This window comes from Sarcophilus harrisii, chromosome 1 (genome assembly GCF_902635505.1).
Source record: "Sarcophilus harrisii chromosome 1, mSarHar1.11, whole genome shotgun sequence".
NCBI classification, from domain to species: domain Eukaryota; kingdom Metazoa; phylum Chordata; class Mammalia; order Dasyuromorphia; family Dasyuridae; genus Sarcophilus; species Sarcophilus harrisii.
Window position 1 is genome coordinate 385,634,856 of NC_045426.1, and position 17,876 is coordinate 385,652,731.

Here is a 17,876-nt window from a genome sequence, read left to right on the forward strand (position 1 = left end):
TTTTATTTGTCCTTTTCATTTGAAGCTGTAGGCAGCGGTATCCCCAAGATTACAGGTTGGATGTTACAGCCAGAGTGTTGGTACTGAGAAGCCAGGGTGTTGGTATTCAAGCCCTAAGAGAGTGTGTGTGTGAACTTGAAATTGGTAGGATATGGCTGTACAGCAGCCTGACTAAAACTATGAATATGATTCTTCTTATTGCTATAGAGACTGATATGTGCATATAGGAGATGGGAATTATACTTCCATGTATTGGGTGGAGATGCTATTTGTAAGTTTGATATACTTTCAAAGTAAATACAAATGTATTTGTAAATTCTGACTTTTAATTGATTTAATGGAATTAGGGTATAGGGGACATCAAAAACTTGTGGGAGAAGATAATTGGTAGGGGTTGGAGTCTAATAGACACTGCTATTTCACATTGCTTACATTTCCTCTATATCCCTATTCCTTTCCCCTCCCAAAGAATTATCTCTTCTTGTTATATTTAATTAATTAAGAATTTTTAAAAAAGAAAAGAAAGGGGCAGCTAGGTGATTCAGTGGATAGAGTATCAGCCCTGAAGTCAGACGAACCTAAGTTCAAATATGGCCTCATACACTTAACACATCCTAGCTGTGTGACCCTGGACAAGTCACTTAACCCCAATTGCCTCAGCAAAGAAAAGAAAAGAAATTCAGCAAAATCACTCAACAGTTAATCAAAAAACTGATATGTTATTTACAAGTTTTCATATGCATAGAAATCCATCTATGTAAAGGAGTTAAGGTTGTATCTTCTCATATTTCTTCTTTGGGGTCTGATCATTATAACTTGACAATATTTAGTTTTGAGATTGTTTCCATGTACAATTGTCATAATTATTATGTATATTGTTTTCTTAAATCAGCTTTCTTCTTTTTACATCAGCTCATATAACTATTCCTATATTTTTCTATTCATCATGATGAACAGTACAGTAATATTCCATTACATTCACATAGCACAATTTGTTTAGCCATTTTCTAATCAATAGACATCCTCCCTCTCCCTGCAATGCTTTGCTACAACAAAATATGCTATTGTAAATATCTTGGTATATTTAGAACTTTTTTGTCAATTGGGACATTTTCGGTGTTGGTTGTTTTGAGATTGTAAAGTTCTATGATTAGTAATCATATAGCAGCAATGGAAGAATATCAACATGACAAAAATGTGCATTGGTGGAAGAAATATCTTGGGATCATTCAAACTGCTTTGTAATTTTTCAAATGTAATTCAATTCATTCTTTATTCAGTTCTAGGCCCAGATGTTTGTCTGGCTGTTCTGTACCCTTGGATTACTTTGATAGGGTGTTCATCTAAAGCCAGGTCAATCTTTGTAAAGTATTGCTTTTAAATGTTGTTCATTATTTAGAGATTAAAGACCAAATAATTTAGCCTGATATTGAAGATACTCTATAATCTGACTCCAATGACTCCACTTATCTTCTGGAGTACTAGTATAACTCTTTCTATTAGTGATGTTTTATTTCTCGCTTCTTTAGAGTAGCCCATTAGTAATTAGAAGTAAAATATGAAATTTGTAGAGTGACTTGGGTAATAATGTCAATTACAATTTTGATTATGCTTCAGTCATGGAATGTTAATATCCTCCCTGACTAGTGCATCAGAGTAATTTTTCTATTGTAGGAGAAGTCTTATAAGGCACCTTCATTGTATGTGTGTGTGTGTGTGTGTGTGTGTAGATGATATTATATATGTTGTGTGTATGTGTGTGTCTCTATATATATATAATTTGTAGGAGTTACTTTTTGCTGTTTTTTGAAGACTGAGATTTCTGTGTCACCCAGGTTGGAAGTTCAATGTCCATTCACAGGCCCAATCTGAATGCTAATCTATTTTGTATTTTTGTAGTTATAATTATTTTATTTAACTTTTCAGGTTTTTTTAGTAATATAATTGAGTATAGTGGTTTCTTTTATTTATTTATTTTTATTTTTTAATAGCCTTTTATTTACAGGTTATATGTATGGGTAACTTTACAGCATTGACAATTGCCAAACCTCTTGTTCCAATCTTTCTCCTCCTTTCCCCCATTCCCTCCCCCAGATGGCAGGATGACCAGTAGAGGTTAAATATATAAAAATATAAATTAGATACACAATAAGTGAGTATAGTAGTTTCTAATAAGTTTTTAAAATTTGTTTCTATTCATTCATTATTAATTCCCCATTTTCATTTTGATTTTGGGCATGTGGTTTCCTTGTCTCTGTTTTTTAAAAGAATTATTAATTTTTGTTGATTTTACATTTTGATAAGAGCAAATCATATTTGTGTTATTAATGTACTAGGTTTTTTGTTTTTAATTTTCATTATATTTCTTTTGATTTTCAAAATGTCTAGTCCTTATTTGGAAATTATTAATTTGATGATTTTCTAGGTTTGTTTTTTTAGCTGAATACCCAATGCATTTTTTCTTTTTATTTTGTTAATCATATATTTAGAAATAGACAGTTCTCTTTAAATGTTTCCTTAGCTTTATTCCACAAAGTTTAATATGTTGTTTCATTGTATTTTATTTAACATATTTATTATTACTATGATTTGTTCTTTCACAGTTATTATTTATATCATGTAATTTCTATTTAAATCTGTTTTGTTCATATTTCTTGTTTTTGAGTATAATTTTAAATTCTATCATTTCCTATAAAATATGTGTTTAATAATTCTACATTTATAAGATCTTTAAAACATATTTTCATACCATGTGTTTGTTTGTTTGTTTGTTTTTTGTAAAGGTGCTACTACTGCTGCAGCAAAATATTATTTTCAAGGGTCTCATTTAATAATTTCTAAAAATCTGTAATAGCAAGTTTTTCTAAAATTCTTTTAATATTCTTTATTTCTATTTTTTTTTGTTTGCTTTACCTAGAGCTGAGGTCACATAATTATTTTCTTATTATGTTAATTATTTTGAAATTCAATTGGTTTTTCTCTTTAATGTTTAGATGCTATGTAATTTGACATATATATTAATTTTGACTTTAAAATTTTAATATAGTTTCCCTATCTTTCTTGTTCATATCTATTTTTGTTATTACTTTTTTTGAGGTTATGATTTCCATTTTCTGTTTTGGTAAATTCACCTGAAGTAGAATAAATTTGTAAGCAACAGTTCATTTTAATTCTACTAATCTTTATTTTTAAATACATTTCATCTATAGCATAAATTACTAGATTTTTTTTCTTCATCCATTTTGCTATTCTTCCATTTTATGGTTGATTCCAGTCTATCAACATTCAAAGTTATGATTACTGAATTTCTTTCTTCTTTCACTAAATGTTGTTATAGTAATTAAAGAGGGAGAAAGGAAAGAAGGAAGGAAAGAAGGAAAGAAGGAAGGAAGGAAGGAAGGAAGGAAGGAAGGAAGGAAGGAAGGAAGCAAGCTAGAGACTTCCACCCCTCCATCCCTACCTCTCCAGGATTAGAGGAGATTATGCTAACAAATTCTTATTTTTTAAAAAATGAGCAAGCAAAAGAGAAAGAACCCAACCATAGAAAGTTCCTATGGGAATAGGGAGGATACTGAAATTAAAAAGGTCTCTTTGGTTACCTACCTAAAAGAATTTACATAAGAACTCAAAATACACTTTAAAAATCAAATGAGTAACTGAAGAAAAAATAAAAACAACAAAAAAAAAATGAATTAAGAACAATTGAAGAAAGACAAAAAAAAAACATGAAAAGAAAGTCAACCAACTAGAAAAAGAGATCAAGTCTTAAAGCAGAAAATTATTCTTTGAAAATTAGAATTGGACAAGGGGAAGCATAAGAGACCAAGAAATAATAAAAACAAAATATAGAGGCATGAAAAAATAGAAGAGAATGTGGAACATCTTATAAGAAAAACAGCATATATGGAGAATAGATCAAGAAAAGAAAATGTAAAAATAACCGGACTATCTGAAAACTATGACCAAAAAAAAGAACTGTGATATAATGATATAAAAAATAAATCAAAGAAAATTGTCCTGAAGTGATAGAACAAGAGAGGAAAGTAGAAATATAAAGAATTCACTGATCCACCACCTCAAAAAGGTCCTACAAAAAAATACATCTAGGAATAATATTGCCAAATTTTTAACCCTCAGATCAAAAAGAAAACTTTACAAGCAACACCAACCAAAGAAAACATTCAATTTGCTGGAGCTACAATTAGATTGTATAGGATTTGTCAGCAGTTACAATAAAAGACCACAGGTCCTGCAATACTATATGTTGACAATGAAAAGAACTAAGATTGTAACTGAAAATATTACATCCAGCAAAATTAAGGAGAACCATGAATTATAAAAAATGGACATTCAACGAATTGTCAGATTTTCAGGATTTTGTCTTAAATAAACCTCAACTCAATAGAAAATGTAACATATAAGAGTCAACATCAGACTAATTTCAAGGGACTTAATAAGACCAAATTGTTTATGTTTTATATTTGAAAATGTAAGCCACATGTTTAAGAATGACATCAGTAATGGGCTTGTCAAAAAAAAAAAAAAGATTGAGACAGAGCTAAATATGATGTGACTAAAAAACAACTGTCTAGGAAAAGATAAAAAATGGTAATTTTGCTATATAATTAAGGTGCAAGAACAAGAACCAAAATAGAAAAAATTAGAAATGGGAGGAGAGTTTATAATTCTGAAAATCTGCTCACCTCTGGAATGATCTACTCACATCTGGAATGGGTTAAATAGGGAACAAAACACATATATACAAAAAAAGGATATTTCACCCTTCAAAATCTGTAAAGAAATAAAATAGTAGGGGATAGGATAAAGTGGGGTATAGGTCTGTAGATAAAGGGGGATGGGATAAAGAGGGAGAAAAGGATGAGGATAGAAGACAAGGAAGAGATCCATGGGCATGGCAGCAGGGAAGTTAAATACAAGCAAGATAAATTAACTGGGTAGAAATGAAATAGAAGAGTTATTAGGATAGGAAATAAGAGATTTACACTAAGACAAAAACAATGATCTAGAGTAGAATTTATTAGAAAAAAACAGGGAAGTGAACAAAATCAAACTTAAAGAAAGATTCAGTGAAGAGAGAAATGTATGTCATATCTTAGACATATTAATATTGATATGCATATGTGCCTATATGTATGTATGTATATATAAGTAGGTAGGTATACCTATATGTATATATGCATCTGTGTGCCTGCATGTGCAGGCAAGGATGTGTTTATATACATGTATATGTAAATATATCTGTGCTTAATTATAATCTTCATGAGAGAAGTGGAGGGAAGAAAAGGGGGGAAAAGGATAAAGTAAAAAGTATACAGCAGAGAATAAAAGAAAATCTACAAGGAAACAAAGAAAAGGTAGACAGTTATGCATAGAATTTCTTCTCTCTCTGTCTCTGTCTCTGTCCATATATATATATATATATATATATATGCTTTCTTGAAATGGATATTTACTTTCTCATATTTTGAATCCCCTCATGTTCTGCTGGGCATATGGCAAAGTTCTTTTCCATTTTCTGTCTTTCTTTTTCTATTTTTTCTTATTTTGAAGTTGTCTTAAATAAATAAATGCACTAAAAAAGAAATAAAGTAAAAGAAGTAGAAAAAATTGGAAAAAGATATTATGAGACATCAAGAATCAAACAAAATTAAAAGAATGAAAAAATAGAAATTGGAAAAGCAACTGACTTGGAAAATAGATCCAGGATAAAGAATTTAAGAATTATTGGATTATCTGAAAGATATGAGAAGGGGGAAAATGATCTTGGAATTGGTATAAGGCCATGGAACAGCTTGCAAAGGATTTTGCAAATCAAGTAAGAGAAATAGAGGAAAAATTAGGAAAAGAATTGAGAATTGTGCAAAAGGAAATACAAAAAGCTAATGAAGAGAAGAATGCCTTAAAAAAGTAAAATTGGCCAATTGGGAAAGGAGGTACAAAAACTCACTGGGGAAAATAATTTATTAAAAAATAGAATTGAGCAAATGGAAAATAATGACTATGAGAAATCAAGATACAATCAAGACCAAAAAAAAAAAAAAAAAAAAAAAAAAAAGAAAAATGTTAAATATTTCATTAGAAAAACAATTGACCTGGAAAATAGATCAAGGAGAGATAATTTAAAATTAATTGGTCTACCTGAAAGTCTACATGAAAGAGCCTAGACAGCATCTTTCAAGAAATTATCAAGGAAAACTGTCTTGATATTGTAGAACCAGAGGATAAAATAGAAATTGAAATAATCCAGAATCCAACAATCACCTCCTGAAAGAGATCCCGTATGCCAAAAAAAATTCATAGCAGCTCTCTTCTCAGAGCAAAAAAAAAAAAAAAATGGAAATTGAGGGGATGCTCATCAATTGGGGAATGACTCAATAAACTGTGGTATGTGGTATGTGATGGAATATTATTGTTATATGGGAAATGATGAACAAGATGCTCTCAGAAAAAAAAAAAAAACACCTGGAAAGTTCTCCTTGAACTCAAGCAAAGTGAAATGGATTGTATACAAAGTTATATCAATGTTCTGGGATGACTAGTTGTAAATGACTTTGCTACTCACAATAGTACAATCATCCATGATTACTCCAAGAGAGTTATGATGAAAAATCCTATCCAAGCTCAGAGAAAAGACTGATTATATCTGAATACCAATTGAATCATTCTCTCTTCCTCTCTCTATCTCTATTTTTTTAAAACTTTTCTTGGGGGTTTTTATTTTCATTAGGGTGGGAGATTTATGTTTTCTTTCACAACTTGATTTTTATGGACTTTTATGCACAACTTCACATGTGGTTTCTTAATTGTGGACGGAAGGGAGAGAACCTAACTAAAAAATTTTAAAAACAAGTGTAAATTTTTTTAAAATTTTGAACATAACTAAATAAAAATAAATAAAAAATTTAAAATATATATATATTATTCTAAAAGAAAATGAAGTTTGGACTAAATTCCAACTATCAATTCCAACTAGATTCAACTACCCATCAAAATTGAACACAATCTTTCAGGAGAAAAGATGGATATTCATTGAAATAGGGTACTTTGAAAGTTTTCTGATAAAAAGACCAGAGCTGAACAGAAAATTCAGTTTTCAAATATAAGACTCAAGAAAAGAATAAAAAGGTAAATGAGAAAAAAATTTAAATAATGTTAAGCTGTTTACATTCCTACATGGGAAGCTAATACTTACAACTTTTGAGAACTGAATCATTATCAGAACAATTAAAAGAATCATAGAGGATGTGGCTATAAATTGACTTTGATGTGATTATATGGAAAAAATAATTAAGGAGTTAAAAAAAGAATTGTACTTGGTGAAGAGGGGGAAATAGAATAGGGTAAATTATATCACATGAAGAGGGAATTACATCACATATAGTAGAGGGAAAGAAGCAAAGGAGTGAACAGTGTTTGAATTTTACTCTCATGGAATTTGACGCTCAAAAAAACTGGCTCAAAAATTTCTATTACCCTATAGAGAAATAGGAAAGGGAAAAGAAAATGGAAGGGACATCCTGATAGAAGGGAGAGCAGAAGTAGGAGAGAAGGGGGTGGGGGGAAGGGGGACTGATAGAAGAGCAGTTTGAGGAAGGTAGGATCTGAAACAAAATATTGGTGAGAAGAGACAGTGTGAAGAAGAGAGAAATGTATAAATGGGGGAAAACAGGATGAAAGAAAACACACAGTAATTATAACTGTGAATGTGAATGGGATGAACTCTCTCATAAAACAAAAATGGAAAGCAGAGTGGATTAAAAGCCAGAATCCTACAATGTGTCATTTATAGGAGACACATTTGAATCAGAGAGAAACACACAGTAAAAGTAAAAGGCTGGAGCAAAACCTAATTACATCTAATTGATTTTATTTTTTTTTTTTTTTTTTTTTTTAATTTAATAGCCTTTTATTTACAGGATATATACATGGGTAACTTTACAGCATTAACAATTGCCAAACCTCTTGTTCCAATTTTTCACCTCTTACCCCCCCACCCCCTCCCCTAAATGGCAGGATGACCAGTAGATGTTAAATATATTAAAATATAACTTAGATACATAATAAGTATACATGACCAAAACATTATTTTGCTGTACAAAAAGAATCAGACTCTGAATTATTGTACAATTAGCTTTGTGAAGGAAATCAAAAATGCAGGTGTGCATAAATATAGGGATTGGGAATTCAATGTAATGGTTTTTAGTCATCTCCCAGAGTTCTTTTTCTGGGTATAGCTAGTTCAGTTCATTACTGCTCCATTAGAAATGATTTGGTTGATCTCGTTGCTGAGGATGGCCTGATCCATCAGGACTGGTCATCATCTAGTATTGTTGTTGAAGTATATAATGATCTCCTGGTCCTGCTAATTTCACTTAGCATCAGTTCGTGTAAGTCTCTCCAGGCCTTTCTGAAATCATCCTGTTGGTCATTTCTTACAGAACAGTAATATTCCATAATTTTCATATACCACAATTTATTCAGCCATTCTCCAACTGATGGACATCCATTCAGTTTCCAGTTTCTAGCCACTACAAAAAGGGCTGCCACAAACATTCGTGCACATACAGGTCCCTTTCCCTTCTTTATAATCTCTTTGGGATATAATCCCAGTAGTAACACTGCTGGATCAAAGGGTATGCACAGTTTGATAACTTTTTGAGCATAGTTCCAAACTACTCTCCAAAATGGTTGGATTCGTTCACAACTCCACCAACAATGAATCAATGTCCCAGTTTTCCCACATCCCCTCCAACAATCATCATTATTTTTTCCTGTCATTTTAGCCAATCTGACAGGTGTGTAGTGGTATCTTAGAGTTGTCTTAATTTGCATTTCTCTGATTAATAATGACTTGGAGCATCTTTTCATATGACTAGAAATAGTTTCAATTTCTTCATCTGAGAATTGTCTGTTCATATCCTTTGACCATTTTTCAATTGGAGAATGGCTTGATTTTTTATAAATTAGAGTTAATTCTCTATATATTTTGGAAATGAGGCCTTTATCAGAACCTTTGACTGTAAAAATATTTTCCCAGTTTATTGCTTCCCTTCTAATCTTGTCTGCATTCATCTAATTGATTTTAATCTAATTGAAAGATATAAGGAAAGAAACTACATCTTGCAAAAGGGTACCATAGATAATGAAATACTATCAATACTAAACATATATGCACCAAGTGGTTTGTTATCCAGATTCTTAGAGGAGAAGTTAAGTGAGCTACAGGAAGAAATAGACAGAAAAACTATTCTAGTGGGGGATCTCAACCTCCTCCTCTCAGAAGTAGATAAATCTAATAAAAAATAAACAAGAAAGAAGGTAAGGAGGAGAATAGAATTTTAGAAAAGTTCAATATGCTAGACCTGTAGAGGAAATTGAATGAATATAGAAAGGAGTATACCTTTTTCTTAGCAGTCTATGGCATCTGCACAAAAAGTTATATTTTAGAGCAAAAAAACTTCACAATCAATGTAGAAAGGCAGAAATATTAAAGACATCCTTTTCAGATCATGATGCAATAAAAATTCTGTGTAATAAAATGTCCATGGAAAAGGATCAAAATTAATTGGGAACTAAATAATCTATTCCCAAGGAATGAATGGGTCAAACAATAAATCATAGAAACAATCAATAATTTTCATCCAAGAGACTGACAATAATGAGACAAGATACCAAAACTTATGGAATCTAATAAAAGCAGTTTTTAGGGGAAATTGTATGTTTAAATGCTTATATAAATAAAATAGAGAAAGAAAAGACCAATGAATTGGGCAAGCAACTAAAAACAAAACTAGAAAAAAAACAAATTTTAAAACTCCAATTAAATACCAAATTACAAATTCTGAAAATCAAAGGAGAGATTAACAAACTGAAAGTAAGAAAACTATTGAACTAATAAAACTAAAAGTTGATTTTATTTTAAAAAAAAACAATAAAATAGATAAACTTTTCATTAATTTGATTAGGAAAAGGAAAGAAAAGGTTCATTTTTTCCTTTCTTGGACAATTTTCAAATTTATGTAACAAGTTATTCTTTAGTATAAATCTTTTGTGTGTGTGTGTGTGTGTGTGTGTGTGTTTTTCTTTGTTTGTTTTTGGTATGTCATATACCTATTTCTCTTTCCTTTTGTTTTCTTTCAGATATTTTGAGTTATAATTCCACTGCATAGTGTGTTTTCCAAGAACTATCACTGTATTTCTCTGAGACTAAAAACAGCTTCAGACAATAATTAGAAAAATTAGTTAATGTTGAAGAAAAGAGGGCTTCTTATTTGTTGTATTCATAGGCAGCTCAAAAATGTAAGTCATGTAACTTAACTGGAGATACTCAAACAGGAGAAAGAGACAGCAAGCAAGAGAAGGATCCATACCTCCAAACTAGGGCATTCAAAAAATCCACTTAAAATATGGCTGTGATTAATATTTTCAAATTATGGTAGCTCACTGACCTACCTTAAATCTGATATTAACACCTGAAAGGAGGAGTGAGAATAAAAAAGGAAAGAATAATCCAGGGAGCCTTGAGCATGAAGATCTTCAGACCTTGGAAGGAAATAAGAGCCTACAATAATCTAGAATTTCTAAGTCCATGGTTTAAGGCTTATCAAACATTTCTAGAATCAGGAATGCTCCTGGATTAGCATTGCTCAGGTATTTTTAAAATAAAGAATAAATAAAATAAGCATTTTAATAAAGAGGAGAACATTCACGTTGAAATGGGACTAAATAGATTCCAATTCTTAAGGTACAGATAAACTTACAACATTTAGGAAATTATAAGTTTTCTTATAGGGAATAAGTTAATATCTTTCTGTACTTATATTCAATAATCTACAGTAGGGAACTGCTTTCCATAATCAAATAAATGTATTGGGATTTAAGTTTATCTTTGTGAAGCTAATTGAAAACATTTTTTGTTAAATTCCAGCAACAGATAGAATGATAGGGATGACATATACTTTCATCTTATTCCTACATGATTTTGGTTTCTTCTGAGGGGAGTCTTTATATTTTATGCTTTTCATTACATGTAGTTTGAATTTTAGGGGTGTTTTGTTTGGTAACATCTTTTCAATTGTCATTTATTGCTATTATTATTTTATTCTTATATTTTAGTGGGGTTCAGATAGGAATGACCTTAGTATGTCACAGCCCTATTATTTTTTGTATAGTTAATGTTTGATATATTATTATTCAGATGGGATTTCTTCCTTTCTTTCTTTTCCTTCCCTCCCTTCCTCCCTCCCTTCCTTCCTCCTTCTCTCCTTCCTTCCTTCCTTCCTTCCTTCCTCCCTCTCTCCCTCCCTCCCCCCCGGTATACTCATCCTGTTCCTTTATATAAAGTATATGAGCACTTCCTAGACATGGTCATAAGATTTTTTTAATCACTGATTTTGTCATTTTCTTGCTGACTTGGAGGTATAGGTAACAACTACTATTACCATAAAAATAGAATTTTTTATAATTTTAAGGGCTGCAAAGTACTTTACAAATGTTATCTCGTGATCCTCAGAACAATTCTATGACAGTGGAACTATTGCTATCCTCATTTTCTATTTAAAAAACCCAAGACTGAGATTGAATTAACTAGCTCATCCAGGGTCATACAGCTAGTTAAGTGTTAGGTGTTCCTGAATCCAAGTTCAACATTCTCAGGTAGAACTTGAAAACAAGACGCATTAGTATTTCTTTTTACTTGAGCAAATTGCAGAGATATTCCTGGCTTTGCTATTTAAACAGTTTTTTTAAACTTTTATTTATTAGCAAGTAGGGTTGTGTTGATCAATGGTTAATATGCAGCTTATCCCATCAAGAAAAAAAGTTCTTAAGACATACTATTTAAAATTCTAGACACTCAATAAAAAAATAAATCCAACTTAGCTTGTAGACTTTGTTAATTTCAAGATGTGAATGCTCATACTGAAAACTTAACATTCATCTTGGGAGCTGTTAAGGGATGGTCTCAGCACATTATTCTAATAAGTAATCAGTATGTGAGCATTTTTTTGCTCTGGCTCCCAGACTACTTGATCTTTTTCTCTAATGCCAATATTATATGTATGTATACATACACACATATATAAACACATGTGTATATAGATATGTAAAGATATATAGATATATAAAATAAAACACAGAATTATTTTTAAAAAGTGTATTGCTCCTACAGAATTTGTTTGCATGTGAATCTCTTGTTTTATTATTTGGCACAGCATATCCCTGGCCTTGATGCTCCCACCCTATGGAGTATTTAGCTTCAGGAGAATGACCTTGTAGCCATAAGGAAAAGCAAAACAGCCCTCCAAGCAAACAAATCAGAATCAATGGAGGAATTTAGTGGATGAGAAGAAACATGACTTGAGATCATAGGTAGGCTACATGAAGTGTCCATGACATTTCATTAGAGACTCTGAGCAGTGTTGTGCTATTTGTTCATTTTATCCTCAAATGTAGCTCCTGTTCAGGTAAAAGTCAGCCTTCTCTCCAAGCAATGGCCATTTTTGGCAACATCATAAGTCCACAGTTGGCTATATGCTGGGTGGAATTGACATAATATCACATGATACTAACATGATAAGACACCATGATAGTAACCCCCAGGCTCTTGGCCAGGGGTGTGCTGAATCCAGTTCATACCTGCTCACACAGGTTGTAAAATTTTCAGTCTGAACACTTATACCTTGGAAATTAGCTAACACTACAAGTCAAGGGTTGATTTATTATTTTTATTGGTTGTCTAGACTTAAGAAAGTGATGGAATAAATGTTAATAATTCATTAATCTTAAAAAGAGATCACTTGCATCTTAAAAAAAAAATGTTAAACATTTATCAACATACTTCTTAGTCTTGCATCTTTCCAACAAGCATTTCTTAAATTTCTGTTCCATGATGACTATCTTGCTAAGTTTTGTGGGGAAATAAAAAAGAAATAAAGTACGTATAAAATGATTTTACACAAGATGCCACCAATTGAAGAAACCAATGTGAGCTGAGGTTTGCAATTACTATCTCTACAAGCTAAGCCTTTCCTTTCTTGCTAGTACAGAAGTCTTTATCTTTGCATTCTTCAAAATGATTATATTACTCCTAATGCCTTGATTCTACATAATAGTCTTATAAGACTCACTTCTACTGAATCACCCCTTTTAGGAGCCCAGTAGAGTGCTTCTCTAAAGTACTTAATTTAAGTAATTTTGGGGCATGTTATTCAATGTGCCACCAACCCCTTGAGGCTTTAGCTATTGCTGCCCATTAGAAACCTGGATCATGACCCCAAGAGTGGGATTCTGTTTTATTGGCTTTTCAAGACAACATTCTCCAAAAGCTCCTGAACCTTTTCAGACTGGTCCTGCTCTGTTTTACCGAGCAGAACTTAAAGGGAGCAATTAGTATCCCCTATCATTACTTCTATCCCCTTTGTAATTATACTACCACAGTAGTCCCTAAAATAAAAGTCTACCTATAAGAAAAGAGCATACTAATTGAATTAATAGCAGGTTTTAGGGTCCCTACCATATTAGACCCTTACCCCCTCACATACATTATTTATGCCTAATGGAAGCCATTTATGGGATGGGGAAGGAAGGAATAAAAAAAAAAAGAAAATTACATGAAAAGTTGATTACACATTTAAAAGGAACAACAAGTTGCACTTAGTAGGTTTATAGTTTCATGTACAATCATCTTTCCCCCCTATTCTACTATGTTATGGAAATGCTTGTTTTATTTCTTAAGCTCAGAATAAAATGTTTTTTTAAACAAAGAAATAAAAAATGTGCCTTGCTTATAATTTGACTGAAGTGGTAAGAGAAACCTAGGAAGTATTTAGACAAAACAAAGAAACATCTTTTCAGTACTGTACAGTTTTCGAAATCTTTAGAATTGTGGAGTCCAAAGAACTTAAGTCCAAATTCTGCTTCTGATACTTACTGACCAAGTCACTTAATTTCTCCAATCCTCAGTTTTCCTACTTGTACAATAGACATAACAATATCTGTGCTACCTCAAAATATTTTTTTGAGGATCAGATTAGATCAAACATGCAAAGAACTTTGCAAATTTTAAATTTAGTTTATGTGTTGATTGTTTTTCCTTCACAATAATATCAACATATAGCACTTAATTTCCAAAAATGCTTTCTTCCTAACAATCCTGCGAGATAGGTCATGGCAGATGATTGTTTTCAATATTATTATTTGATTTGACCATGATTTCATTAGTGTAGGGAATTCTCAGTGAGAAAAATTCCTCTACCAATATAGATTAATAACTATACTCCAATTTGGAAAGCTTTCTTGGGGAACAATAGAGAGAGGAGGTCAACTTGGTGTCCCAGTGAATAGAGCATTAGCCCTAGAATCACAAGGACTTGAGTCCAAATATGGCCTCAGATACTTACTAGCTGTGTGACCTTGGACAAGTTCCAACCCTAATTGCCTCCAGAACCCCAAAGAACTGAAAGTTGTCTGGGACACTGAGAGGACAGGAGACTTGTCTAAGATCATAATGCCAATATGTGTCAGAGGCAACACTTGAACCCAGACCTTTACTTCCCTGAGGTAACTAGGCATACTGCCAATATTATTATCTCTGTTTTATAAATGAGGAAACTAAAATTTATTATGATCACTGAAACACAATCGACTAATCCAGATAGTGGTTGAGACAAAGCCTGATAAATAGGTTCTGGTAGTGAATTCAGCAATATATAAAATGATTGGTGGCCCATTTGTCTAAATACCTCATAAAAATAGCAACAGCCAGAGCAGATAGCCTTTCAAAATAGACAAATGTATAATTTCTTTCGTCATTCTTTATAATACACAAGGCATGTTTTCACCCAACCCTTCTCCTACTATACTTCTGTTCTGTCTCCAAAATACTCTTGCTTGCAGATTTCTATTAGTATTGACAAGCCCTCATTACTACATATGTCCATATGCAGTGAGTACCCATCCCTTTGGACATTTACTTACCTTTCATTATCTTAGCAGCAGTCATAAGCCTTCCTCTCTTTCCCAGATAAAATGCTTGTTGAATTGAACTGAATATTTCATCATTTTCTTCTTTCTTTTTGAAAAGAGTAAAACTTTTCATTAGGATCAAACAAATTAGTAATAGTGTCTTTTTCTGTCTCTGTCTCTGTCTGTCTCTCTGTCTGTCTATCTCTCTTTCTCCCCTTTTGTGAGTAGGTAACCATGTCAAAGGCAACTAGGTGGTGCAATGGATAGAGTGCTGAGAAACTGGACACTAGCTGTGTGACCTGGGCAAGTCCTTTAACACTTTTTGCCTCAGTTTCCTCATCTGTAAAATGAACTGGAAAAAGAAATTGAAAAACAATCCAGTGTCTTTGGCAAGAAAACCCCAAATGGGTTCACAAAAAGTCAGGCACAACTGAAATGAAAGAAAAACAGGGGAAAAAATCTCAGCACACATATTTCAGGGATTAGGATAAAATCAATGAGAATAGCTGATAAGTGACAGGAGGATGGTATCCTCTCTGAGCAATCTATGTGAATAAAGCATTCCAATGCCTTCTATGTAGCCACACCAAATATTGGGGAAAATAATTCAAGTATCAACTTTTTTCATGACTTCTTTTTTTCCCCTGCTGAATAGCAACCTTCCATTCTCTAAAACATAACCATTCTGCCTTAATCCTATAGGAGTAGCATTTTTAAATAATGCTATTCTTTTCCTGTGTGAAGTGGAGCTAGCCTTTTGTTTCTCTGGACCAAAAATTGCCTTATCTGTAAAATGAGAAGATTGGATTGCCTGATCTATAAACACCTTTCTAACTTAAAAATCCTTTACTTAATAGAAATGCTTCATAATCAATCCTACTTTCTATAGGCCTTTCCTAGGATTTCCTCCACACCCCTGCCATTTCCTTTATTCTCCTGGATGCTAAGCTATGATTGATTGTGAGTATACTCTGTTTTATTGCCCATATGTTGCTTGGGGTAGGTACCTTTACCTATTTGCCCAGGGGTAATTCTTCTATGGAGCTCAACTTGTTCATCTATAAAATAGGGGTGGATCTGAAAGATGAACTCTAAAGGCCTTTCAGTTCCTAATTCTATGATCCTCTTGGAAGCTATAGTGATATTTGAGGATCTGACTCATCAGCAAGACTGATTCACTCCCAGTCTACCATATATGCTTATTTTCCCCCGATTCCTATCTGATTATTCATTCCTCCATTTGAGATTTTCTTGGCAAACACAATGGAATGGTTTTCCATTTCTTTCTCCAGTTCATTTTACAGAAGAGAAAATTGAGGCAAACAGGATTAAATTACTTGTCCATGGTCATACAGCTGGTAAGTGTCTAAACCTATATTTGAACTCAGATCTTTCTAATTCCAGACTCAGCACTCTATCCATTGTACTACCTAGCTGCTTTTGACATGATTACCTACTCACAAAAGGGGAGAGAGAGAGAGACAGAGAGACAGAGAGATGACAGAGACAGAAAGAGATACAGACAGAAAGACAGAGAAAGAGACAGACAGAGACTGAGAGAAAGTTGGGGGAGAAAAAAGGAGAAAAAGAGGGAAAGAGAGAAGGAGGAAGAAAGAAACAAAGACACAGACACAGACAGACAGAAAGAAAAAGAGACAACAGACAGACAGAAAGATAGAGACAGAGACAGAAAGATAGAGAGAGACAGAAACAAAGACAGAGACACAGAGAAACAGAGACATAGACAGAGAGAGACAGACAAAAAAAAGAGACAGAGACAGGAAGACACACACAGAGACAGACTAAGAAAGAGACAGACAGACAGAGAGGAAGGGAAGGAGGAACGGAGAGAGAGTCTTCTACAGATAGCTGGATTGTTTGGTTTATTCCTCTTAAGTCAGAGGAAAGTTGTGATATTTTTCAAAAACTGCTTTCTAAACACGAGGATATTTTGCTTATGTGCAATTGGCTGAGTGAACCAATGGGATCTTATCCTTGACTGCTGAAAGATAGTAACAGACATTAGATATAATTAGTCTGAGAAGGCTTTATGGAGAATAAGCATCTTTAACCCTAGTCATGTAGTATATGATGGGACTAAGTTGCCAGACGATTTGAGAAGAATGGTGTGAACAAAGCTTGAAGATATGGTTGAACCTTTTTTTTTTTTTTTTTTTTTTTTTTTTTTTTTTGGCTAGATCAAAGTTTAAACCAGAATGCTCAGAGGTAAGGGTGCTTAAATACAAAAAGTACTATTATTAGCTAGGCAAAAGTGGTACAATAATAATTCCTACTTTTGAAGCATTTAAAGGTTTATCAAAGATTTCTACATAATAGTCCTGCAAGGTCAGTCAAACAGGTATTATAAGATTAGTCCCATTTTTACAAATGAAGAAACTGATACCTAGAAAGTTTAAATGGCTTGTCAGTTGTCATATAGCTCATAAATGTGTCAGTCAGAATTTCAACCCAGGTTTCTTCCTGACTTCAACTCTCTTGATTTTTCCATTAAAGTTACTTGGATACTACTTGATATAAGGTTCTGGGCAAATCATTCTAAACTTCTGAGTTAATGAGAGGGATAATTTCTATCTTGTTGACCTCAAAAGCTTCTGTGATGACACTGCATGTGAAAGTATCTTGCATGTTGTAAAGAATTTTATGAATGAAAAAGATTATCATTATTAAAATCTTAGGCTAATTTAAAAATCATCATAATTTTGGCCTACTGGATCACATTGTTCAAACATTAGTATGAAATTAATGCTCATTAATATAGAGTTTGAAGGGGGCAGGGACTAGGATTCATATTCCTCCCACCTCCCTTGGGAAGTAGTGTAGCAGGATATAGAAGACAAGCTATGTTTCAGAGCTTGAAAGGGGCACTTGGG